Consider the following 27,665-nt stretch of genomic DNA (forward strand, 5'->3'; position numbering starts at 1 on the left):
AGTTGTCAAGTCTAGTGAGTTGTGCCATAATGGATACATTTCTATGTAGGCACACCATAGAAAGAAGTGAGGGATAATATTATGGTACAGATGATTGTTCTAATGGGGGAAATGTACTGATGTAATAGGAAGCGAAGGGAAGAGAAGAAGTGAGGGATAATATTATGGTACAGATGATTGTTCTAATGGGGGAAATGTACTGATGTAATAGGAAGCGAAGGGAAGAGAAGTTTTCTTTTTTCTGCTAAAAAATGTATATATAGTTTTTGGCTTATCCATAAATTAGAAGGAAAAACTGACTTTATAAATTATGTAAGGGAGATAAAGATCACTAACATTTGTTAGCACATCCAAAATGAAGGTATGTACACTGACAGTGTATGAAAAATAGTATAAGGTTTGGCATTAATTTAGTCTCTCCATGTAACTTAATTTTTGAAGTAAGTGGAAATTGAATTATAAGCACAATTAATTCATTGGCTATTAAGTTTCTTCTTAAAATGTCTTTTAACTATACTATTTTTACAACCTCATTTATGAATTTGGTAATGAGCATATTGGTTGTTGTCACTGAACTAGAATAGTGAACAAAAAATAATGGTAATGCATACCCTTATCAATTCTTCAATTTCTTCTTTTCTAAATCTACAATTTTTAAATCTCCTTACTCTGAGTCCATGCTAGTTCTCCCAGCCTATGCAGAGAAAAATTCTGCCTGTTGTGAAAGGATTTTCAAATCCCAACAGGGGTTATTCAGCTCAGTGTCAGACATGCAGAGTTAAGTCCCCATCAAAAAGAAGCAACAAAAGAATACCGCTCTCCTTGGGATACTGGGTAAATGATTTTACTGTACATTCTAGTACAGCAATCACTGAGAGTAGTAGAAAATAATCACACAGTATTTCCCCTAAGAATGAGGTTATTAGCACACTGTGGCTCCTTGAAAGTTTATTTTTGTTCTCTTATATAAATGTTTTATACACTGCTCTACTATAACCTATAAAATAAAAAATGGTATTTATAGTTACCAGAAGATTTGATTTCATTTTTGATATTATTTTTTCACAAAGTAATAGAGCAAAGCCAAGTACGTGACAATTTAATAAAAATATTAAGTACTAGTCAGAAAATGGAAATAGGAAGTCATTAAGATGTATATGGCAAATTTCAATTTTCATCTTCACATTAAACATACTCAAATGCTTATTTCCCTTCCTACTGGTTGCCTAATTATGGGTATTAAAAAAACCTACTCTACCATTTTAGAAAGAAAATGAATGCAATGCTTATTTTTATTTCATTTTATTATTCTTGTTGAAACATTATTTATTGGAATAGTTAGTGGAAACTTCATGTAAATTATATATATCAGATAAATGTAGTGTTTTCAGCAGATATCTATTTAAAAGCAAATAAAAATGCTAAAAAGTAGGAAAAAAGCACCTTTTATTCCAATTTTAAAGTACTGTTAACCCATGAACAACACAAGATTGAACTTCATAGGTCTACATATACTCAGCTTTTTTTTTTTACAGTACTATACAATGTATTTTCCTTATGATTATTTATTTTTTCTTTATGATTTTTTAAATTACATTTTCTTTTCTTTAGCTGACTCTACTATAAAAATAGAGTATATGATGCATATAACCTACAAAATATGTGTTGATTGTTTATGTTATTAGTAAGGCTTCCAGTCAACAATAGGCTATTAGTCAAGTTTTTGGGGAGTCAAAAGTTATATATGGATTTTTGACTATGTGGAGGGTTAGTGCTTTTAATGCCCATGTTGTTCAAGGGTCAGCTGTAATTTCCAAATATTGATAATCCTTCCTTCAAATTGTGCCATAGATTTAACCTTTCTCTTGTAATCTCACAGTGAGATTAAGCAGCAACCTCTTTTTTAGGGGTGGGGGGGGCGACTGGGAGAGGAACAGAGGGAGAGGGAAAATCCTGAGCAGTCCCACATAGGGCTGGATCCCATGACCCCAAGATCATGACCCGAACTAAAAGGAAGAGGTGAGGCTCAACTGGCTGAGCCACAGAGGCACCCCTGAACAGCAGCCTTTTAAAAGGACTTTTTTGCTTTGATAATTCTCTTTCAAGTTATTTTCAATACTCTTTTTTTTTTAATGGTTCTTTTTTCTGTTTTAAGGATATTTAGGATCCACTCTCTATTTTTAATTATTGTTGACTATAGGTACAATGTAATATTTTTGACATTTCAGTCATCATATAACTCTTCTTCACAAGAACATCTATCTGAAATTCTCTTTTTTTTTTTTCATTTTATGTTGTGGATCTCCACAAAATGATTGCATCCTCTCAATTCAACCTTACATTTTTATTACTTACTAGAACAAATCTATCATTACAGCTCCATGCCTCTCTCTTCAGCATATACTTCCTATTAACATTTGTCTTTGCTCAGTCAACTTTTCCAGTCTGGGTTAATTTTGTTCCCATCCTTCTTCCATGCCCAACATATTTAAATCTTACATATTCTCTGCAGCTAGTTCAAACCTTAAGTTTTTATTAAGTCTTTATTGTTGTTTATAATATATGAAGATATCTCTGAAATATAATTTGAAACAGATTTTAATAGAATTATATTTAGTACAATACTGTGCTGCCTTACTTTGTTGTCTTCCTTCTTCCTTCTCTCCCTCATCCTTTTTCCCTTTCTTTTTTCTTCCTTCTTTCCTTTTTTTTTCTTGCCCTCAAATATAATCTGAAGTTTTTGAAGATGGAACCAAACATGATTGTTGGTCTTTCTTATGTATTTTCTATTAAATAAGTAGCAGAATTGATAGGTTATAACCAAGTTCTCATTAAAGAAAATGTAGCATTTATTTTTATCAGAAAGTATCAATACTTCTGATTAATTCTATGTAGTATGTACACTCTCTGAGGCTAGACCTTAATGTTTGGAACTTAGATGATTAGAAGCTGGAAGAGGGCCGCCTTGGTGGTTCACTCAGTTAAGTGTCCGACTCTTGGTTTTGGCTCAGATCATGATCTCATGGCTCTTGAGATGAAGCCCTGCATGAGGCTTCATGCTCACTGGGGAGTCTGCTTGAGATTGTCTCCCTCTGCCTCTTCCTCTCCTGTGTACATGTTCTTTCTAAACAAATCTTAAAAAAAAAAAAAAGAAGTTGGGAGAACTATACTTTAAAAATTGAAGACATTTTACATCTTCTAATGTAGAAACTTCACTTTACCTTTGGGATCAAAATTATTTAATTTGGGGCAAAACATAAACAAACTAAAAATATTTGGGTTGACCCTTTAGGCATATACACACACTTTTCTGAATTGAAGCTATTTGTATTCATGTCCTGGTTTATTATGGTTCTGAAGCACTGAACTGTACTTTATGCTAACATGAAACAGGACAGATATTTCCAGGATAAGATTTGCATGTCTGCATATTATACTTCCCTGAGAGAAATATTTCTATTCAAGAATGTTGTATTTTTCTATACTACTTTTTAATTTTAGGAAGTATGAGAATGTGTTCTTTTCTTAAGTATAGGCTTATAAGGCCATGGGAATACTACTGGAATGAATTATCATGGCTGTGAGTAAATGTGACCTATTAAAAATAGATGGAATGAAGACATACAAATGGCTAGTAGACACATAAAAAAATTCTCATCAGGACATGGAGAAGCAACATGGGGGGTTGGGGGATAGGAGAAGAATAAATGAAACAAGATGGGATTGGGAGGGAGACAAACCATAAATGACTCTTAATCTCACAAAACAAACTGGGGGTTGCTGGGTGGAGGTGGGGTTGGGAGAGCTGGAGGGGGTTATGGACATTGGGGAGGGTATGTGCTATCGTGAGTGCTGTGAAGTGTGTAAACCTGGCGATTCACAGACCTGTACACCTGGGGATAAAAATACATTATATGTTTATAAAAAAAAAATTGGAAGGGGAGGCGAAACATAAGAGACTATGGACTCTGAAAAACAACCTGAGGGTTTTGAAGGGTCAGGGGTGGGAGGTTGGGGGAACAGGTGGTGGGTAATAGGGAGGGCACGTTTTGCATGGAGCACTGGGTGTTGTGCAAAAACAATGAATACTGTTATGCTGAAAAAATAAAAAAATAAGAAAAAAAAATTCTCATCATCACTGGCCATCAGAGAGATTCAAATCAAAACCACATTGAGATACCACCTTACACCAGCTAGGACAGCCAAAATTAATAAGACCATAAACAACAAGTGTTGGAGAGGATGTGGAGAAAGGGGAACCCTCTTACACTGTTGGTGGAAATGCAAGTTGGTGCAGCCACTTTGGAAAACAGCGTGGAGATTCCTTAAGAAATTAAAAATAGAGCTACCCTATGACCCTGCAATTGCACTACTGGGTATTTGCCCCAACGATACAGATGTAGTGAGAAGAAGGGCCATCTATACCCCAAAGTTCACAGCAGCAATGGCCACAGTCACCAAATTGTGGAAAGAACCAAGATAACCTTCAACGGACAAATGGGTAAGAAAGATGTGGTCCATATATACAATGCGGTATTATGCCTCCATCAGAAAGGATGAATACCCAACTTTTGTATCAACATGGATGGGACTGGAAGAGATTATGCTGAGTGAAATAAGTCAAGCAGAGAGAGTCAATTATCGTATGGTTTCGCTTACTTGTGGAGCACAAGAAATAACACAGAGGACATGGGGAGATGGAGAGGAGAAGGGAGTTGGGGGAAATTTAGAGGGGGAGACAAACCATGAGAGACTGTGGACTCTGAAAAACAATCTGAGGGTTTTGGAGGGGTGGGGAGTGGGAGGTTGGGTGAGCCTGGTGGTGGGTATTAAGGAGGGCACGTATTGCATGGAGCACTGGGTGTGGTGCATAAACAATGAATTCTGGAACACTGAAAAGAAATTAAAAAAATAAATAAAAGTTAAAAAAAAAAAAAGGATGGAAATTCTTTGACACTCTACCCACCAAGAGTGGTAACTATTTTCTCCAACCTTATACCTGGTCCGGTCTATAATTATTTTGACCAAAGAATGGGATGAAAATGATGTTATACCTATTCAGGCCCTAAAAAAGACCAGAAGCTTTTATGCTTGTCCTTGAAGCCTTGAGTCACCATATTAGTCTTACTATGGTTCTGGAAAAACTATGTGGAGAGACGCTGGCTTTAATGGAGAAGGAGAAGGGTCTGATGCTAGCCTTTGCATTTTCCTAACAGGATGCCAAGCACAAGAGTGAAATGATCTTATGTCATTTAGACAAGTCTAGACACCAAGCCTCATACCACAGAGTGACCCCAGTGAACACCACACAGAAAAGAGAAATTGGCAAACTAAGCTCTAAGGTGTTCAACAAATCAGAGTATATAATAAAATGTTTGGGGAAATAAATTTTGGGTAGTTTGTTACACAGAAATAGATAATCAGAAAATTAACTAAGTCAACAGAAAGCCAGTTTCTTCAGGGCTGTTCACTCTAGAACAGCAGCAAGTGTTGTGATTAATGAACATAATGGATGTGTCCTACTTCATCATACATGACACAATACAGTAGGCACCTGGAGGGGGTACATGGTAAAGTGAAGAATTAACCAAAACTCTAATAATGTTTCTGCCTCATGCACAGAATCATAATAGAATTCTACCGCAGGGTTTTATTTTTGAGGAAAAATATGTTAACAATTGCATATTACATTTAGCTATAATTTACTTATTGTGCTTTTGTCCCCACATCAGTTTTGTAATTTATGTTACATAATTTAATACACCATCAAATGCTATAAAATGAGCATTCCTCTTTGAAGTTTATAATCAAAAGAACAAGTGTATTGTTCAATGCTTAACTGTTGAACTATTATTAACAATAATGAAAATATATAATATTTAATGATTAACCTACATGGTACTGTGCTAAATAGTTTAGTTTGACTATATTTTATAATCTTAAAAATAGCTCTATAAGATAAGGACTATTTTTCTTTTCATTTTACAAATGAGAGCTGTGAGGTTTAGGGACTTTGAATTTATTCATTATGATGAGCATAAATAATTTGTCATTCTATCACTGAAAATCATTCTGATGAATAATAGCAGGCAACTTTTCTCTGTCCTCTGTTTTTGTTAAGGATGTTGCCTTTAAGTGCTCATGTACCAGTTTCATCGAAGAGTTCTTGTAAAAAGATGGCATAGTAAATTTAGTTGGTGAAACTCAAGCACATTTAATTTTAGAAACTCTGTCCTAAGCCTTTGGTTAGTGCTAAAAACTCTATTGTATTGTAACATTATATTTCTGGGACATCAAAACCTATGGGACTCCCATTAGAAAAGGAAGAAAGAAAAGAAAGGAAGAAGGAAGGAAGGAAAAGAGGAGTGAAGGAAGAAAGGAAGGGAGGGAGGACAGAAGGGAAGGGAGGAAATAAGGAAATATTAGAGGGCTACTGCATTTTTTTCTGCATTTTCCCTAAAGGACTTCTACCTTATTCGCAACATACTGTATATCAACTAGTTAACAATGACAAATAAAAGAGAAATTTTCCTCCTTCATGGATCATTGAAACATTAAATTTAGGGGCTTCAAAATATTAGTAATAATGATAACATTTGTTTTCTGAACACACTGTTAGCTATGCTGCCATGTGCTTTACATGCATTATCTCTTTTAATATATAGCAGATTTATGAGTTAGACAACTGCAATAATAATTATTTCTAGTTTATAACTAAATAAACTGAATATTAGAAATACTAAGGAAAGCTTTAAAGTCATACCATCAGAGAAAATGAGAATTATTTTTAAAATCCAGGGCTTTCAGATTCCAAAGCTGAGAATCTAGTCATTAATTATGTTTTTTATTGAGTTATGGAAATTTTACATTATGTCTTACTGATGAAATGCAAATCATTGATTATTTAATATGTAATGTCTTAAGTCTTAAAAGCAATTACTCTATTAAACTAATGTTAAAGTCAATTTCATTACTATTATTAGGTGTCTAAAATGCTTGGTGGTATACTTCTTGAAGAGTAAGATATAAAAGGTAAAAGATCTAGCTTCTGATTCTAAAAATGTTATAATAATGGTGAAGAGGAGACTTACAAAATAACATTTCAGTCATTCAATACAAATTCACTGAGCTTCCATGGATTGGAAGAACTAATATTGTGAAAATGTCTATGCTACCTAAAGCAATCTACATGTTTAATGCAATCCGTATCAAAATACCATCAATTTTTTTCAAAGAAATGGAACAAATAATCCTAAAACTTAAATGGAACCAGAAAAGACCTCAAATAGCCAGAGGAAAGTTGAAAAAGAAAGTCAAAGTTGGCGGCATCACAGACTTCAAGCTCCATTACAAAGAGGTCATCATCAAGACAGTATGGTACTGGCACAAAAACAGATACATAGATCAGTGGAACAGAATAGAAAGCCCAGAAATAGACCCTCAACTCTATGGTCAACTAATCTTCGACAAAGCAGGAAAGAATGTCCAATGGAAAAAAGACAGTCTCTTCAATAAATGGTGTTGGGAAAATTGGACAGCCACATGCAGAAAAATGAAACTGGACCATTTCCTTACACCACACACAAATATAGACTCCAAATGGATGAAAGACCTCAATGTGAGAAAGGAATCCATCCAAATCCTTGAGGAAAACACAGGCGGCAACTTCTCTGACCTCTGCTGCAGCAACTTCTTCCTAGAAACATCACCAAAGGTAAGGGAAGCAAGGGCAAAAATGAACTATTGGGACTTCATCAAGATCAAAAGCTTTAGCACAGCAAAGGAAACAGTCAACAAAACCAAAAGACAACTGACAGAATGGGAGAAGATATTTGCATATGACATATCAGATAAAGGGCTAGTATCCAAAATCTATAAAGAACTTACCAACTCAACACCCAAAGAACAAATAATCCAATCAAGAAATGGGCAGAGGGCATGAACAGATTTTTCTGCAAAGAAGACATCCAGATGGCCAACAGACACATGAAAAAGTGCTCCACATCACTCGGCATCAGGGAAATACAAATCAAAACCACAATGAGATACCACCTCATGCCAGTCTGAGTGCCTAAAATTAACAAGTCAGGAAACGACAGATGCTGGCAAGGATACGGAGAAAGGGGAACCCTCCTACACTGTTGGTGTGAATGCAAGCTGGTAGAGCCACTCTGGAAAACAGCATGGAAGTTCCTCAGAAAGTTGAAAACAGAGCTACCCTAAGACCCAGCAATCACACTATTGCGTATTTACCCTAAAGATACAAATGTAGTGATCCAAAGGGGCATTTGGACCTGAAAGTTTATAGCAGCAATGTCCACAATAGCCAAACTATGAAAAGAACATAGATGTCCATCAACAGATGAATGGATAAAGAAGAAGTGGTATATATATATATATATATATATATATATACAGTAAAATACTATGCAGCCATCAAAAAAAAATGAAATCTTGCCATTTGCAACAACATGGATGGAACTAGAGGGTATTATGCTAAGCAAAATAAGTCAATCAGAGAAAGACAATTATCATATGATCTCCCTGATATGAGGAAGTTGAGAGGCAACATGGGGGTTTGGAGGGTAGGGAAGGAAAAAAATGAAACAAGGTGGGATGGAAAGGAAGAAAAACCATAAGAGACTCTTAATCTCACATAACAAACTGAGAGTTGCCGGGGGGGAGGGGGAATGGAGAGGGTGGTTGAGTTACGGACATTGGGGAGGGTATATGCTATGGTTTAAGTACTATGAAGCGTATAAGCCTGACAATTCACAGACCTGTACCCCTGAGGCTAATAATACATTATATGTTAATTAAAAAAATTAAAAATTTAATAAAAAAAACAGAAGGAACATCCACATAAAAATAAATAATTAAACTGAAAGTAAATTGACTGTAAGAGAAGTAATAATCAGAAAAAGGGTAAAATTATCTGCATTGGCAGATTTTTTTTTAATTTGGAAAATCTTAAGTAATCTATAAAATAAATACTAGAGTATATACATAGAAATAGAAGAGTAGGATGATAAGGGGTGACGAATTTGTGACTTTACAAAGGCTATATATATATATCAAACTGTTGTCTAAACTACTGTCTAAATTGTACAAATTACATTGTCATGAGGAATGTACAAAAACCAAAATACCCTATCTCCATGTTCTCAAAAACTTCAAGTTTCAAACTTTTCATTTACAACAACTAAATAGTTAAAAATATTTTATTATAATTTTGATGTGTATTTGCTTGAATTCTGGTGAGATTCATCAGCTCCTTCTGTTTTTATTAGCCCTTTTTTATTTTCTGAACTTAACATTCTGATGTTTGCTTACTTACTGAAAAATTTTGATTCTTGTTTATTACCAAGAAAAAGATAAACTTTTATAGAAATTCTATGTGCACTTGAAAAAAATATGTAATTGTAAAAAATATGCCTATTTAGGTGCATATTCTAATTGCTGAGTATTAAAGTTGTTAATGCATTTTGCAAGTCTTTTTTGCTCTGCTTTTTTCTTTCCATTAGCTATATTACACAGAGAACTACTGAGAGGTGTCTGGGTGGCTCAGTCAATTAAGTGCCTACCTTAGACTCAGGTCATGATCCTAGAGTCCTGGGATCAAGTCTATGCTCCCTAAAGCAATCTACACATTCAATGCCTATCAAATACCAACAACGTTTTATATAAAGCTGGAACAAATTGTCCTAAAATTTGTATGGAACCAGAAAGGACCCTAAATAGCCAAAGGAATGTTGAGCAAGAAAACCAAAACTGGTGGCATCATAATTCTGGACTTCAAGCTCTACTACAAAGCTGTCATCATCAAGACAGTATGGTACTGGCACAAAAACAGACACATAAATCAATGGAACAGAACAGAGAGCCCAGGGGCACCTGGGTGGCTCAGTGGGTTAAGCCTCTGCCTTCAGCTCAGGTCATGATCCCAGGGTCCTGGGATCGAGCCCCGCATCGGGCTCTCTGCTCAGTGGGGAGCCTACTTCCTCCTCTCTCTCTCTGCCTGCCTCTCTGCCTACTTGTGATCTCTGTCTGTCAAATAAATTAATAAATTTAAAAAAAACAAAAACAAAAAACAGAGAGCCCAGAAATGGACTCTCAACTCAATGGTCAAGTAATCTTTGATAAAGCAGGAAAAAATATCCAATGGAAAAAGACAGTCTCTTCAACAAATTATGTTGAGAAAATTGGGAAGTCACATGCAGTAAAATGAAACTGGAACATTTCTTTACACCACACACAAAAATAAGACTCAAAATGGATGACAGACATAATTGTGAGATAGGATTCCATCAAAATCCTACAGGAGAACACAGGCAGCAACCTCTTTGACCTCAGCCACAGCAACTTCTTCCTAGAAACATTGCCAAAGGTAAGGGAAATAAAGGCAAAAATGAATTATTAGGACTTCACCAAGATAAATGCTTTTGCACAGCACAGGAAACAGTCAACAAAACTAAAAGGAATCCTATGGAATGGGAATAGATACTTGCAAATGTCTTATCAGATAAAGGGCTAGTATTCAAAATTTATAAGAACTTATCAAACTCAACACACAAAGAACAAATAATCCAATCAAGAAATGGGCAGAAGACCTGAAGACATTTCTCCAAAGAAGATATACAAATGGCCAACAGACACACAAAAAAGTGCTCAGCATCAGGGAAATCCAAGATAAAACCACAATGAGATACCATTTCACACCAGTCAGAATGGCTAAAGTTAACAAATCAAGAAGCAACAGATGTTGTTGAGGATGCAGAGAGAAGGGAACCCTCCTACACTGTTGGTGTGAATGCAAGCTGGTGCAGCCACTCTAGAAAACAGCATGGAGATTCCTCAAAAAGTTGAAAATAGAGCTATCCTACGACCCAGCAATTGCACTACTAGGTATTTACCCTAAAGATACAAATGTAGTGATCCGAAGGGGCACGTGCACCCAAATGTTTATAGCAGCAATGTCCACAATAGCCAAACTATGGAAAGAACACAGATGTCCATGAACAGATGAATGGATAAAGAAGAAGTGGTATATATATATATATATATATATATATATATATATATATATAAAATGGAATACTATGCAGCCATCAAAAGAAATGAAATCTTGCCATTCACAACGACGTGGGTGGAACTAGACGGTATTATGCTGAGAAAAATAAGTCAATCAGAGAAAGACAATTATCATATGATTTCCCTGATATGAGGAAGTTGAGAGGCAACATAGGGGTTTAGGGGGTAGGGAAGGAAAAAAATGAAACAAGATGGGATGGAAAGGAAGACAAATCATAAGAGACTCTTAATCTCACATAACAAACTGAGGGTTGCTGGGGGGAGTGGGTATGGAGAGGGTGGTTGGGTTATGGGCATTGGGGAGGGTATGTGCCATGGTGAGTGCTGTGAAGTGTGTAAACCTGGCAATTCTCAGACCTATACCCCTGGGGCTAACAGTACATTATATGTTAATAAAAAGTAAAAAATTTTTAAAAATTAAAAAAGAAATTCACTGAGCTTCTGCAATGTTCTAGATATAGCTAAGTGTTCTAAACAAACCAAAAAAGCAGTGTTAGGCCTAATGGAGCATATACCATGGTCCAGATTATGCAGAAAATTATCAAGTAACAGTTGAAAAACATGTGTTTCCATAGTGATAAGTGTTATAAAGAAAATAAACACAATTCATGATCGAAAGTGAGAGAAAACAAATATATATTTTAGATGCATTGATTTAGGGAGTTCCTTTCTGGAAAGGGTACATTTGATATAAAATCAGAATTACCAAGAGTCACCCCATGCACATAAAGTGGGAGAGAAGTACAATGGATCTAAACTTGAAGTTTGACCTGTTAAAAGGACAAGGGGAGAGTTTTGTGTTCATGATCCAAGCAATAAGAGGATATAGGTAAGAGATGAGATTAGAGAGGCAGGCAGGTCTTAAATCATACAGAACTTGTAAATCTTGGTAATGAGTTTGAATATGTTTTGAACAATGCCTGGAATCTATGGGAATATTTTTTGCTGGTAAGTGATAATTGTTATCTAAGACAGTAAAAGCAGAGGAAACAGAGAAATCAGTGGGTGGTTATTCAGTTACATGGCTTTAATTAAGGTGATAGAAGGGATATGGAGAGAAATGGTAGGTTTAGGTTATTTTCTTGAATTTTCGATTAGACATTTTGATATATCAGATTGGCTTGTGAATGGTGTCAACAATTCGAGTATGATCTTAAGATTTTTGTGAAGCAGGAGAGCTAGGTTGTTGTCTCACAGAATAGAAGAATGAATCTTGTGGACAATGAGGTGAGTAAAGTGATAGGACAGAACTTTATTAAGCAAGGATATAGGGAGGGGAAAAAAAAGCTCTCTTGGGAGAGAGAGAAGTATTGCCAGGCAATAATAATTTGCCACTGAGGGCCTTTGGGGTTGGTCTTTTATAGGAGCTAAAAAGGGAATTTAAATCCTTTTAATCACTCTGTATTACCAGTCAGAAAAGACTAGTGATGACACCTTCAGTTTTTAGGGTCTGGTTATTCCTTGTTAGTCACAGATGATTATCATTAAAAAAAAAAAAAGGCACCCATCCACATGCCTAGGGCAGGGTGGTCTGGTTTGTTCCCTTATCTCTAGTTTCTCCACACCACATTTCTGGGATTTCTGTGAGCCTGAAAGCAAGGCCCCTCTCTACCTTTCACGAATAGCCCCACCTGTCCCTTACTCATTTGAAGTTAGTACATAACAGTATCACATACCGTATTAGGTTAGACTAGGGGAAAATAGGTGGGATGAAGGTAGGGATTAAAATCATTGCATCTGTTTTGGTTTCACTGATATGTAAGATGACTATTAGACATTCATTCAAAACAAGAAGGACATTACAAATACAAGTATAGATCAGGGGGAAATATTTTAACCAAAGATATTTTTAGGAATAATTAGTACTGAAAGCCTTGGGTGAGGCTATTTGAGAGAACACGGAGACAAAAAGAGTACTGGATTACACCGCCTTGAGTGATTTACCATTTGAAGGTCAGGCTGAGGAGGAAGAATCAGGTTAAAGGGATTGAAAGAAAGCAATCAGTGAGTAGAAAGAATATCAGGAAGGTGTGGTGTGAGAGAATCTAAGTAAAGTGTTCTCAGAAGTGTGTTCCTGTTGCTGAGAGGTGGATTAAGACAATCAGCTTTGCCAACAAGGAAATTATTGGTCACTTGACCAGAGCATTTTCAGTCAGGTAAAGATGGAGACAGAAATTTGACTAAAATAAATTGAAGGAAGTTACAGGTTAGAAAAAAAAAAAAGAAGTATGCATAGACAACATTTTTGAGAGTTCTGCTATAAAGGAAAGCAAACAAATTAGGCTGTACCTGAAAGAAGTTAGAGGATCATGGCTAGATTTTATCCTTAAATAGTAGATTTATAGAGCTTGGATGATGTGATCACTACTCTTCTCAGGAGCCACGAGCTCCGTGAAGACAAGGACTATATTTGTCTTGTTCAATTCTTGTTTTGTTTTGTTCAATTGTATGTCTCCATTGGCTAGCTCAATTTTACTCAATATAATATATCATATGTAAATATTTATTGAATAACTGAGTAAATAAATGAATAAAATTATAATTATTCACTTGCTTAGAATACTTTCCTCCTATGTCTACTTTTAGCAGAGTTTTATTTGCTTTTCTGTGTTTGTTTTGTTGTTTGTGTTTTCCCCAGGAGCCCAAACCAAAAAATTTGTATATTCACAATCTTCCTTTCCATTATGGCTTGACAAACATTCTCTCCAACTAAAATATCCTTTAACTTTGCTGATTCCATCAAAAACCTATTTCTACAATAACCATTACTTTCATTCTATCACATTCTCTAACCCATTTGTTTAGGCTTATTATCCATATATTTTTTTAACATTTCACTAAAGGAACTGAAGTCATCATTGGTAGCCAGCCTCCACAATAACTCCCAATTATTCCAGCCTCTTGGTATTCACACCATTATATAACTCCCTTCCCCACACTGAACTGGGATGATCTGTATTACTAATACATTATTGTGAAAATGGCAATGTTTGACTTCTGAGGCTAGGATGGGCTTTGCTCTTTCCTGGATTACTCACTCTGGGTGAAAGCAGCTGCTATGCTGTGAGGATATTCAAGCAGCCTTATAAAAAGGAAACTAGGGGTGCTGGGGTGGCTCAGTGGGTTAAGCCTCTGCCTTTGGCTCAGGTCATGGTCCCAGGGTCCAGGGATGGAGCCCTGCATGGGGCTCTCTGCTCAGCAGGAGACTGCTTCCCCTTCTTTCTCTGCCTGCCTCTCTGTCTACTTATGATCTCTCTGTCAAATAAATAAATTTTTAAAAAATCTTAAAAAAAAAAAGTAAACCAGGTAAGTAACAGAGGCCTCTTGTCAACAATAAACACTGCCTTGTCTTGAAAATAGATCCTCTAGCACGAGTGAAGTTTAACGATGACTAGAGCCCTAGAAGACAACTCTACTGCAACTTCCTAAAAGGCACTGAGCCAAACCTTCCATCTAAGGAATTCTCAGATCCCTTACCCATAAAGTCTGTTAAAAAATATACGTTTTGTTTTAAATCATTTAATTTTAGAACAAGTTCAGAAATAAATAATGTACACTACCACCAATGTCTTGATTTACTGGTTGACCAGAATTATCTTCCTAAAACTCTGTTTATAACATCAGAAAATTATAGTAATAACCCTTTGATGAGAGAAGCACACTGAAAATTTTATAGTACAGCATGGCAGATGCAGATCTTTAGTAAATATTGAATGAATGAAAGAGATTGGCAGTCATAAAAATGGAAAGGGGAGGAAAGGGGGAAAAAAAGGCATGATTGATACTGGAGCTCAAAGTCAATGAAATGTATTAAATAATAGCCTGGACTCTGCATCTGAATCTCTTGGCTTAAATTCTGATATGTGGCCATGAACAAATACCTTGACATTCATAATCTCTGTATCTTTGTTTCAATTACTGTGATTTTATATATTATCTTCATACTATTTATTGAAAAATTTCTTTGTCTTGAATGTAGTTTTTCACTAAATTTGTGTAATAAAAATAATCACTTAAGTTTATTAGCATGAAAAAATCCCTAAGTTACAGTTGCTTAGGAAAAAAATATGGTAGCTGTTTGATATCTTCAGAGCAAAGATATTTTTCATATTTAAATGAACATCAGAAACAAAGATTTTGTGTGATACCTTATGATACGAAAGCTCTTACTGTTTACCCTACACTTACTTTTCTTTGATGCTAACTATAAAATCCTACACGAGCAACAAAGCAACAACCAGGGATCCAGTAAAAGTTAAAGTTTCTGCCAGTTCTGCCTTCTTTCTGCCTTGGCCCTCAGAGTGGAAGAACTAAAAGGTGCAGGAACCAAACATATATTCATGTAGGAAAAGATGGCAGAGTTTGAAGCCAGCGCCAAGAAAGAATTCTTGATGCAAATGGGTGGTTTTATTAAAGCACTGGGAGAGGACTCATGGGCAGAAATAGCAGCACTGGGGTCATGAGGAGTGGCCTATTATATACTTTCAAGTTGGGGGGGTGGCGGTTAGGGATAGCCTAAGTCTCTAAGGAATATGGAAGCAAGGTTTCTAGGACCTTGAGTGGGTTAGCTAACATTGGGAAAGGGTCCTTTACTACTGTTTCATAAAACCTGAGTCACAGGACCCTTCCGATGTATACTGGTGGGTCATATGCATTGGGGATGATTGCCAACATGTGTCTTGGTGGGGGGGTGGGGTAGAGATAAAAGAAGTCTCCAAAAGAATTTTCATCTTAAAGTAGGCTTACAGGATACTGTGGGGGGTGGGGGTTTAGGGGAGGAATACTGGTAGGATTGCCGTTAGCCCTTAGCAATGCATCAACCACGATACAGTTGAGTCCCTAGAGGAAATGTCACTCAGCCTGTTTCAAGGACTTGTCCATGAGCTGTAGGTAGTAAGGAAATTTAACAATTTTTCTTCTGCCTTTGTTTCCCACATCACTGTCACAGTCGACTCTCAGTAAGACTTTCCTTTCTGCTCTTATTTCTAGCATGTTAAAGTCTTCTCCTATCTTGTTATTTCAGTGATCCTCTAGAGGCTGTCATGGGCAGCAGAATCAAAAACAGGTTTACAATTAATGAAGTAAAAGTATACTGTGAAGACAAACCTGATGAGTTCCTTCAGCAGCTGTTATGGGCAAAGACTTCATACCAAATTGGTTAGCCTAGCCCTCATTCAGCTACGTGAAGATTATATAGTAAAATTACGAGAATATTTGAAATGCTGCTGTCTGTAAACTTAAAAGAAATGGTGTCTCCAGTATATTCCATTTTTTAAAGCTAGTCTCTACAAATGGGAAGTCACCTTAATGTCACATCTAGTATTTTTAAAGTTCCCCATTTTATTAGAAAATGATGATGGTACATTATTCAAGGCTTTTTAATTCACAGACTATATTATAATACTCCAGGACGTTTTCTTACCAATTGGCTATTTGTTCAGAGAAAATATTTGAAAATTAACACATTCTTTCAATTACTAACTTGAAGGATCCTTAAATCAAATTGGTTCAATGATAATACCATAATATTGGTACTTAATTTGTCTCATCAAATGTCAAGGGTTATATAATGAATATAAACTGAAAAAAATCTTCCAGAATTAAAGTAACATCTGCTAATTTATTTAACAGAAACTTACTGTGCACTTTGGAGATAACAGTGAACATGACAGATGTGGTCATTTGTTCTACCATTCTTGTGATCTACTGGGCGATATATACAAAAGTTTTTCTTAACAAAAAAAAAAAAAACTGGAAGAAAAAAAAAAGTGGGGCTTCTAGTGTCCAGGGTGACACATAAGGAGGTTTGAAGCCATCACTCCCATTCTCACACCAGGAAAAAGCTGAAGAATAATTATAGTAACAGGGCATTCTGCTTCGCACAACTTGCAGACAGGGTAAGTATAGAGAATGGTTTTAGGCAAGCAGGTTTGAGCAATGCAGTACTGACAGGCCCTTCAGGCAACCCACCTCAAAATAAGCACAGGCCCTAAATGACCAATGGGCTACTTACAAGTAGGCACAGTTCCCCCAAAAGGGCACAGTTCCCACTTTTATTGATTTATTCATTTTTAAAAGTGTTATTTGTCAGAGCAAGCGAGCAAGCACAGAGGCAGGGGGTGCGGCAGGCAGAGGGAGAAGGAGGCTCCCTCTAAGCAAGGAGCCCAACGTGGGACTCCAGCGAAAGGGACACGGGCATCCCCCATACCTTTTCACTTTTTAAAAAGCCCCACCTGTGTGCAGACAGGTTCTCTCTAGTGTCCTGCTCACAGCTCCCTTGCGGTTTATGCTATATACTTCTACCTCTATCTCCTTTGTTCTTCCTCAGGGGAATTCGTTCACCTCCATTCCACTGGCTTCCACCCTATAGTTATCCCACAGTTGGGGCCCGCACATTTGGGGAAATTCCGCATGAGGAAGCTTTGGGTCTGGGACTCTCCCAGGATTCTCCGGGAACTTCTCCGGGACTTTTCCTCCCTGCACCAACTCCAGTACCCCCTGGAGAACTGATGGCCTCTGCTGGAGATCACTCCCCGATAATGATCCGAAGCCTGAGGGGGAGCCAGCCAGATCGCCTTGCCCAAAAGGCTGAGGGATTTCCCCTCTGACTCTCCAGAGAGACCATTTTCTCCCGCTCCTTCCTCTTTAGTATTCCTCAGACAACTAAAGGCCTCCGGGCAGAGGGCCTCCCTGGTGTGCTCTGAAAGTCTGTGCCACAACAGACAATTCAAGCCCGTGAGGGCGAAGGACCCCTTACCTCTGCTTTCTCATTCCCTCCGGAAGTCTGCTCCCTAAGTCTGCTGCAACTGGCAGCTCGCCTGGGCAAACGCTCACATGTTAGCGACGGGGCCTTTCCTGACCCTGGCTGACTCTCAACAGCCTCCCTTCTTTTGTCTTCGGCCCCTTTAACTCTATTCCTCCGTATTCAGCGGCCATGTTGATCTGGTCCCAAAAGTGTTTCTGCGCCTGCGTGGTGAGTCCTTGGCGCCTTTTTCGGACGTGGTGTGGCCAAACCAGTGTCCGGCTCTTATCCATGGCCAGGGAATGCCCCAACGGGAAGTGCCGTGCCCTCTGCCCCAACTCTCTTGGTAGGACACGCAAAAGAGTTAGGCACCTGGTATTTGTGGGACTCTTCTGTGTGGTGAGATGCTACCAGGAAAGTCCGTCGCGGACAGGATTCGGTCCTTTTGAAGTAGGAGAGCAAGGTTCTTGTGTCATGGAGCCGAAGAATGAATCTGGAGGACAAAGGAGAGTGAGTAAATTGATAAGAGTTTTATTAAGTAAGGATACAGAATAAGCTCTCAGGAGTAAGAGGGGTCCCGCTGACTGGGTTGCCACTGAGAGTTTTTAGTGGTAGTCTTTTACTGAGAACTGACTGAGAAAACTTGTGGCCTTGAGATTCTTGTGCCCTCTTGGTTTGAGCAAGGAGTATTGACAACACCCTTAACAACTTAAGTTTTTGAGGTTTGGTCATTTCCTATGATATGTTGTAGCTACCAAAGAAGAATACTCCCAAGGCCAGTTTGTCTGTTTCCTTCTGTCTTGTTCTTAGAGCTTCTGCTTGCCAGGAGCAGTTTCAGAGCCTAGCCAGGGGCCCCCTATCTTTCCCCGCCTCTAACCTTAACCCTTTCCTTATTCACATTCTCAGGTCAGAGGGAGGCCCTGACTGAAATCTCAACCATGAGTAAGCCCTCCATTCCCTTTGGTGAGACACCGGTTTGGGAATCAGCAGGTGTTTTTTCCCACTAAGGGACCCCCCCTCTTTAGACTCATGCTTGGGCTAGGTCCATAAAACTGGAACAAATCTGACCCCCAAGGCCTGATATTTCTGGACCTCAGTGCAAACTCCTCTGTCAAAAGATAGGGCCCTCCCTTGAAACTCTTCTTTTTTTTTTTTTTTTAAGATTTTATTTATTTGACAGACAGGGATCACAAGTAGGCAGGGAGACAGGCAGAGAGAGAGGAGGAAGCAAGCTCTCCGAGGAGCAGAGAGCCGGATGCGGGGCTCAATCCCAGAAGCCTGGGATCATGACCCGAGACGAAGGCAGAGGCTTTAACCCACTGAGCCACCCAGGCACTCCGAAACTCTCTCTTTAATACTGTTTTCCAGCATCTCCTTTGCTAGAACTCCTCCAAATGGTCAGAAGCCACATACTGGCTTGCTTGGCTTCATGACCCTAAATCAGGACCCTAACAAAAGAGCCTCTTGCAAAATGTGTTTGGCCAATAACTAGTCACCTCTCAACATGTTAGATGCTGATTATCTCACTGTTCTTCCTCCTCATATGTGGGGGCTTCTCCCACATTTCCCAGGTTAATGGCTATGATGGCTATAATGACAACTACGGTTAGTCAACCCCTGGATGGAAACTTTAAGGAATATTCCCAAGCAGCTGACGACACTCTCTTTGTTTTGGGGGAGTTCCCTGTCTTCTCTGCCTGATGTGGACTGCTTATTCCCTCTTGTTGGTGAAAAAATGTATCTGCTCTTCTGAGCGGACAAACCGAGCATTACAACCAGGAGTCCTTTTTCTCTGTCTTCTGGAAGTGTTGCAAGGTTGCTGGGTTCTTGTCTCAGAGACAAAGAATGAATCTTGTATACACAAAAGGGAGAAGTGAAGTGAAAGTTTATTAAGTGAAGAACAGAACAGAAAGGAAAAAGATCTCTACAGTGAGAGTGGTACTGAATGGGTTGTCACTGAGGGCTATTATGGTTGGTCTTTTATAGAACAATGACCACAGAACTTAAATCTTCTTGATGTTACTACTGATAGCACCATAATTACAACTCTTCTCTGATGTTTAAAACAAATGAGGTGGTCTGTTTCTGTTCCCTTATCTCTGATTTCCTAATGCCTCAGTACTTCTGGGATTTCTGTGAGCCTGATCACTTATCCCCCTACTTGCCTCTCACTACCTGTCCACGCCTATCTTTTACTCAGCAGCACTTCACCTCTTCTGCCTCCCCCTCTTCCTCCAGTCTCTACCAACTTGGGTTGCAGCCTCATGGAGCACCCACTTCAGATTTCCCTACTCTTGCTGCAGGTAAAAACTGACAATGGGGAGCAAATTGATTGACTTTTAAGGGGACCCAAGTGGAACATAATTTGGCATTTAAACTAATTGAAACTTTTATTCTACAAGGATTACTGAAGGGCAGAGAAACTTCTGTTATCTCTTGCAATTTGTCAGCAAAAGATGACTTAAGATGATGGTTAATTTTGTCTGCCTCAGAGTGTTCACAATTAAGATCGTTTTCAAAGTGTTTGGTAACCTAAAACTTTATGAAGTTTTGCTTGAGTGGTAAGTTGGATTGAATTCAATGGACATCTAAGTCCTTTCCAAATGAGAGAAAATACTCAAGCATTGATAACTGGGTGTAGGGTTGTGAAGAAACTAAAGATATTTGGGTCTGTTGGAAAACATGCTTTGGGCATTCTTGATTCATAAATTTGTCATGTAATGAGTTCTGGTGTAATCATTCACAATTGGTTACTACATCATTTTCATTGGAGTCTAAGGTTTCTATGAGCTAAAATTCTGCTAAATGTAATTAAGACTGATGGAAATAAGGGAAGCAACTTTGGATGTATAAGAAAGATCTAAGGCATGGGAATATATTTTTGTTGAAGGTAAAAGAAAATAATTTTGTCCTAAAATGACACTTGTTGTTTGGAGAGAAATGGCTTTGGAATGAAATCTGAATGCAGAGGAAAGTTATAGAAGGTCTGTGAAGGGAGATCTTTGAAAAGGAATTTTATGTGTAGTCAGGATGGACTCAAATTGAGAGGAATGGATTTTTAAAGTACATTGGTATAAGACTGAAATTCTGCTTTCTTTTTGTTAAAAAGACAAGTTTTCGTGATTTGTTCTTCTGCTCTTGATAAGAAAATGTAAGCAAAGTTTCCTCTTTGTCTACCCAGGAAAACCAGTTTCTATGTTTTGTCTTTATCGGGTCTTTAATAACCCATAATCCTGTTTAGGTTTGTGCTTTAAAGCTTTCTAAGGTTTTAACAAACTTTCCCAAGAGTGAGTGAGTGAGTGATTTTTTTCAAAACATTGAAACAGACTTTTTTTTTTTTAAGATTTTATTTATTTATTTGACAGAGAGAGAGATCACAAGTAGGCAGAGAGGCAGGCAGAGAGAGAGGGAAGCAGGCTTCCTGCTGAGCAGAGAGCCAGACGTGGGGCTAGATCCCAGGACCCTGAGATCATGACCTGAGGCGAAAGCAGAGGCTTTAACCCACTGAGCCAGGCAGGCACCCCCTGAAACAGACTTTATTCTGGTGGTTCCCACCTGCAAACTTTCCCAAGATTAAATTGTAAACAGAGTCTCTTTGGCTAGGTAGATTTGTTTATTTGGTGTGTTATGTTCTGTATAAGGTCTTCACTGGATATTTTGATTATTGAACTGTTCTGTATCACAGCAATAACTAAATTTCCTTGTCAGTTGCATCACAATGAACTCTCAGATCGTAAACGAAGCCCATTTCTGGGTTTTTCTCTTTTATAGTTGTTCTTATCTCTTGCAAAATGAGTGTCTTCTGGATGAGGGAGCAGTAGGCAAATTAAAGAGAAAACATAAACTGACACCCTGCAACCTCCTCTACCCCTGACTCCTGGGTGAGATATGTGTGACATTCTTCTAGGGATCTCCCAACTATCTTAATGTTAATACCTTGCAAGAGGGGAAAACAACCTTAACTTGACAATGGCAAGGCCTCTGATGTATTGTAGCTATCTTTAGCTTTAGCATATGAAAGTTCTTTTGATACCTCCCCTTCTTTTACTTCCCCCAACTGCTGGGGTATATAATCACCAACCCTCAAAACCCCCCTTGCAGCAGCTCATTTTGCCCACAGGTCTTGCCCCAAAGGCAATGGAAACAAAAGCAAAAATGACTTTTGGTATTTCATCGAGATCAAAAGCTTCTGCACAGCAAAGGAAACAGTCAACAAAACAAAGAGGCAACCCACGGAATTGGAGAAGAAATTCACAAATGACAATACAGACAAAGGGCTGATTTCCATGATCTATAAAGAACTCCTGAAACTCAACACACACAAAACAGATAATCACGTCAAAAAATGGACAGAAGACATGAACAGACACTTCTTCAAATAAGACATACAAATGGCTAACAGACACATAAAAAAATGTTCATTATCCTTAGCCATCAGGGAGATTCAAATCAAAACCTCCTTGAGATACCACCTTACACCAGTTAGAGTGGCCAAAATTAGTAAGACAGTAAACAACAGGTGCTGGAGAGGGTGTGTAGAAAGGGGAACCCTTATAAACTGTTGGTGGGAATGCAAGTTGGTGTAGCCACTTTGGAAAACAGCGTGGAAATTCCTTAAGGAGTTAAAAATAGAGCTACCCTATAACCCTGCAATTGCACTACTGGGTATTTACCCCAAAGATATAGATGTAGTGAAAAGAAAGGTCATCTGTACCCCAATGTTCATAGCAGCAATGGCCACAGTTGCCAAACCATGGAAAGAGCCAAGATGCCCTTCAACAGATGAATGAATAAAGAAGATATGGTTCACATATACAATGGCATATTATGCCTCCATCAGAAAGGATGAATACCCAACTTTTGTATCAACATGGATGGGACTGGAAGAGAATATGCTGAGTGAAATAAGTCAGAGAGAGTCAAGTATCATATGGTTTCACTTACTTGTGGAGCATAAGGAATAACATGGAGGACATTGGGAGATGGAGAGGAGAAGTGAGTTGGGGGAAATCAGAGGGAGAGATGAACCATGAGAGACTGTGGACTCTGAGAAACAAACTGAGGGTTTTGGAGGGGAGGGGGGTGGAAGGTTGGGTGAGCCTGGTGGTGGGTATTAAGGAGGGCATGTATCGCGTGGAGCACTGGGTGTGGGGCATAAACAATGAATTTTGGAACACTGAAGAAAAATAAAATTAAATTAAAAGAAAAATAAAACCACCATTTAACACCAAAGGTGTCTCAAGAATTCTCCCTTGGTCATTGGCTCTGGAGTCCACTCCACCAAACCTCACCTGTATTCTAAAACCACATTAATCATCAAGAAGATTTGTCAAAAGGACCTTCAGGACAAATACAGTTATCTTTAAGGTCATAAAACTGAAATGGGTAAGAATTTCCAGAACTAACTCAAGCTGCATTCAAACTGGACAAGAATTTGTAACATGAGACTAAATGAATTGAGAAAAATGACTGTAGTTTTGGGGTCTCGTTTGAAACATTGCTGTTCTCTAATGTTTACTCTTCCTAATTAAATAAACTTTTTCTTAAGATATCTATGACTTACTGAAATATGATAAAGTATTCGTTTGTGAACAAATTCAAGCATTTACCTATTCTCTCTACCTGAACCTTCTGAAATTCAAAAGGTCTCAGTAAGCTTTCTTCCTTGGCAATTATAGTCATTTTCAGAAGTTCAGTAAGAATCTGTTTTCCTTGTATCAGGACACCATTAAAAACACTGGTTATTTTACCAAGGCTTTGACTAAAGTGTCATATTTGAGACATGCAAAGACTCATATATGACCAGACAGCTTTAAGGAATTGAGGTTGATTTTATGAAACATGGAGCTATAAAGCCCCTGGGATATGTTGGCCTGATACCTTGCTTACAGAGTTCCCAGCAGCCTAACCAGTGAGTAAAGAATGTTACTTCCTGGCAGATGCAGGAACCTCAGGATCATTTGAGGACCTTGTGAAGAAGAGTTTGTCCAAATCTATAGGTATTATAGGCATGTCTGACGGCAAGTACTTGGCTTAGCTTCTGGCCTAGAGAGGCTACTAAAAGTTCAACTTAGATCCCTTAGAAAAGTTCCAAAAAAGCAGATTTTAAAAGATCTATGTGGCCAATTGCTATTCTTGCTGAGCTTATGTAAATCATTAGGTCAAGTTTGTTAAAATTGGACATGTTTTACAAACAAATTGGTCTTAATTTGGCTATCTCTGGAAATAAGGGTGAGTTTAGAGAAAAAAAATTATGTTGTAATAACACATCGTTTTAGATGTTAAATTCTAGTTATGATTGTCTTTGAATGTTCATCTAAGGGAGACAGTTTGAGGTAACTTCAGAGAAATTGCCACAGTAGCTTATAAGTATTCATCTTTATGCTTGCTGTCTGGTGGAAATAATAACAGGACCCATAGGCATATAATTAATTGAACACCTGGGAAATGGGATTGAATCCCCAACATTTGTACAACTGAACTAGTTACTTGACCAATTCCGTATGGCTGGAATGACAAAACAATTCCCTAAAAGTCAGGGTGTAGCCCACTCTGTAGAGTTAATTATGGACTGACGAAGAAAATGCAGTCAAATGCTCTACCCCTGCGCTATACCCCCTTGGACTGACGAAGAAAATGGATGGCCCCACTTTCCCTATGATTGGATTAGGTAATGCATTTGGGAATGCTCTTACCTCTTGAGACAAATCTTCTCCCACTTGTCAGTGATTCCTCACAATTAGGGTTTTATTAAGGCTAGACATGAAACAAACAAGGAGGTCTTCTTGATGGTTATATTCCTTAGCCACATTTATTCCAGGAACTACCTCTATTGATATAAAATTGCAAGTAGAGGCTTTAGCCAAGCATACATCAGCTACCTTTTACTCAGCTCAACATGCAATCACCCACAAATTCAAAAGATGCTCTAATACCCAATGGTCCTTGATATCCTGACTGCAGATCATGGAGGAATCTAAGCCTTATTAAAACTCTTATGAATAGGGGCAACTGGGTGGCTCAGTTGGTTGGGCATCTGCCTTTGGCTCAGGTCGTGTTCCCAGGGTCCTGGGATCAAGCCCCGCATCAGGCTCCCTGCTCTACAGGAAGCCTGCTTCTCTCTCTCTCTCCCAATCCCCCTGCTTGTGTTCCCTCTCTCACTACGTCTGTCTCTGTCAAATAAATAAATAAAATCTTAAAAAAAAAAAACCTGTTATGAATATATTCCAGATTAGCCCAAAAAATGTGACAGAGTTACTAGAAGACATGAATACTCAAATTGGTACTTCAACTGATCCCTCTCTTTCCTTTAATGATTGGTTAAGGTCCTAGACTGGAGGAAGATTTTTGTCAACTAGCAGAGGATATCCCTAGAGCAAACTGTCTCTGCCATTAATGACCACCAAAACTAGTACAATCTAAAACCTGTCCTAAATTTATATCTGGGGATCAGGTGTACCTTATGACTCTTTGCAGGACAAGAAGCCACTCGGACCTGTCTCGACCAGGCCCTATTAGGTTCTCTTGAACACTCCAACAGTGGTAAAACTTCACCACTTCTTGTGGATCCATCTTTCCCAAATCAAGACCACTCTGGTCCCAGATGAGGAATCCTCTGTCAAGTACTTCTGTGAGTGGGTTGGAGATAAACACCTGTTATACAAACAAGACACATCAAAATATCCATAGGCCCTAACTGACCAATAGGCTACTTATCACTCGGCACAATTACCCAAAAAAGAGAATTCCATGTGTTGTATCTCATCTTCCTCCTTTAAAAACAGTCCCCACTCACTACCTTGATGGAGACAGCCTCTCTTCTGCTGTCCTGCCCAAACTCCCTTGTATAGTCAGTCTATCTCCTTTTTTCTGCCTCAGGTAAATTCTTTCACCTCCCGTGCCACTGGTTTGCACCCAGTCATTGCCCCATATTTAGGGCCCTCATGCAATTGAGAGACACCCTATTTAAACCCCACAAGAAGCATACAAAAATCCTAACTTCCTGGAACAGAAACACCAAATCATGCCTTTATAGGAAGGTAACAGGGCAGGAAATCCTAAACTATAATTGATAAATTGTCAGAGGCTCCATGTGAACAAGTTTGAGTGTTAAAAACTCTAGTAGGAGTACTTTATCTTAGGGAGCATTCCTCAAATTTTTGTGAATTTTAAATCCAGGAGCCCTGACAGTTTCTCAGTAAAGGCTGGGGATAATTTTTCTTGTATTTCTGTTGGAGGGAGGAAGAAAAGTAGTCATTTTGAGATATGGTAGAGCACCCCTTTCTTAACAATATATGCTCTCAAGAGAAACTATTTTACCAAAGCCTAACCTACTGGGGTGTTATCAGTGCCTGACTGACCTGGGGGAAGTAGAACAACCAAATTCAGCTTGTTTAGACTTCCATGTGGAGTAAGGGAAATTTCTGCTTTTCTGTCTTTTGGGGAAATAAACAAAACAAAACAAAACAAAACAAAAAAACCCTGAGAAGTACTGATTAAATTGGATGTGTACAGGCTGACACTTAGATCTAATAGAACTATAGAATGCTTCTCCTCCCATAATTTAGTACCATATCAGTAGAGCTCCTGTATAATTACCACAAAATACAACTGAAAGAATTAAACATCTCATAGACTTCAAAAAGTCTATAGGGACACTGAAAAACAATAGGGGAGATAAAACTAAGGATACCTATAGCTACAGAAAACAGTAACCACAGCTATACTGGCAGCCAGGTAAACATTAATCTTATACAACCTCAGTTCTGCTTACTGGATACATGTCTGACTTTCTACAAAGATAATTTAAGTTTTGTACAAAGACATGATTTGAAGACAGACAAAAACCCACATTGTTTTAATATACAAAACAAGCATCAGAACCAGAGAGATACGGCAGAAATGTTGGAATTATCATATAGGGAGTTTAAAACAGCTGTGATTAATATAGTAAGGGCTCTAAAGGAAAATGTACGATATGGAAGAACAGATAGATAATGCAAGCAGAGATATGGAAATTCTATTAAAGGATCAAAAGAGATGCTAGAGGGGTGCCTGGGTGGCTCAGTGGGTTAAGCCTCTGCCTTCGGCTCAAATCATGATCTCATGGTCCTAGGATCAAGCCGCACATCAGGCTCTCTGCTCAGCAGGGATCCTGCTTCCCCTCTCTCTGCCTGCCTCTCTGCCTACTTGTGATCTCTCTCTCTGTGTCAAATAAATAAATAAAATATTTTTTAAAAAGATGCTAGAAATCAAAAGGTCTGTAGTAGAAATTAAGAATGATTTTGATGAGCTCATCGATAAATGGGATGCAGCACAGGAAAACAGCATTGAGCTTGAAATCTCTAAAATGAAATGCAAACAGAATAAAGGGAATATCCAAGAATTGTGGAACAGTCTCAAAAGATATAGCATGCATAATAAGAATACTAGAAGGAGAAAAAGAAATGAAGAGAAGAAATATTTGAAGCAATAATGCCTGAGAATTTTCTTTAAAAACCAATGGATCCTGAACAACAGACAATAGCAGGATAAAGACCCCAAAATTGATAATTAGGCATATCATACTTAAAGTGCAGAATTGCAAAGATGAAGAGAAAATCTTGAAGGACATGAAAGAAAAAATAAAAAAGAAACTGTTACCTATATAGAGCAAGGAAAATGATCCTTTTAATCATATTTTCTCTTTGGTAATAACCAATAAAAAGATCATATCTCAACATTTTCATTTAACTTTGAAATGTTTTATTCCTTAAAAGCATTTTTCTTTAATAACTTAGGACTTTAGAAAGCATAAAAGAAACCATGGATGAAATATTTGGAGATATTTTTA

This window comes from Meles meles, chromosome 3, assembly GCF_922984935.1.
Source record: "Meles meles chromosome 3, mMelMel3.1 paternal haplotype, whole genome shotgun sequence".
In the NCBI taxonomy this organism is placed as follows: Eukaryota; Metazoa; Chordata; class Mammalia; order Carnivora; family Mustelidae; genus Meles; species Meles meles.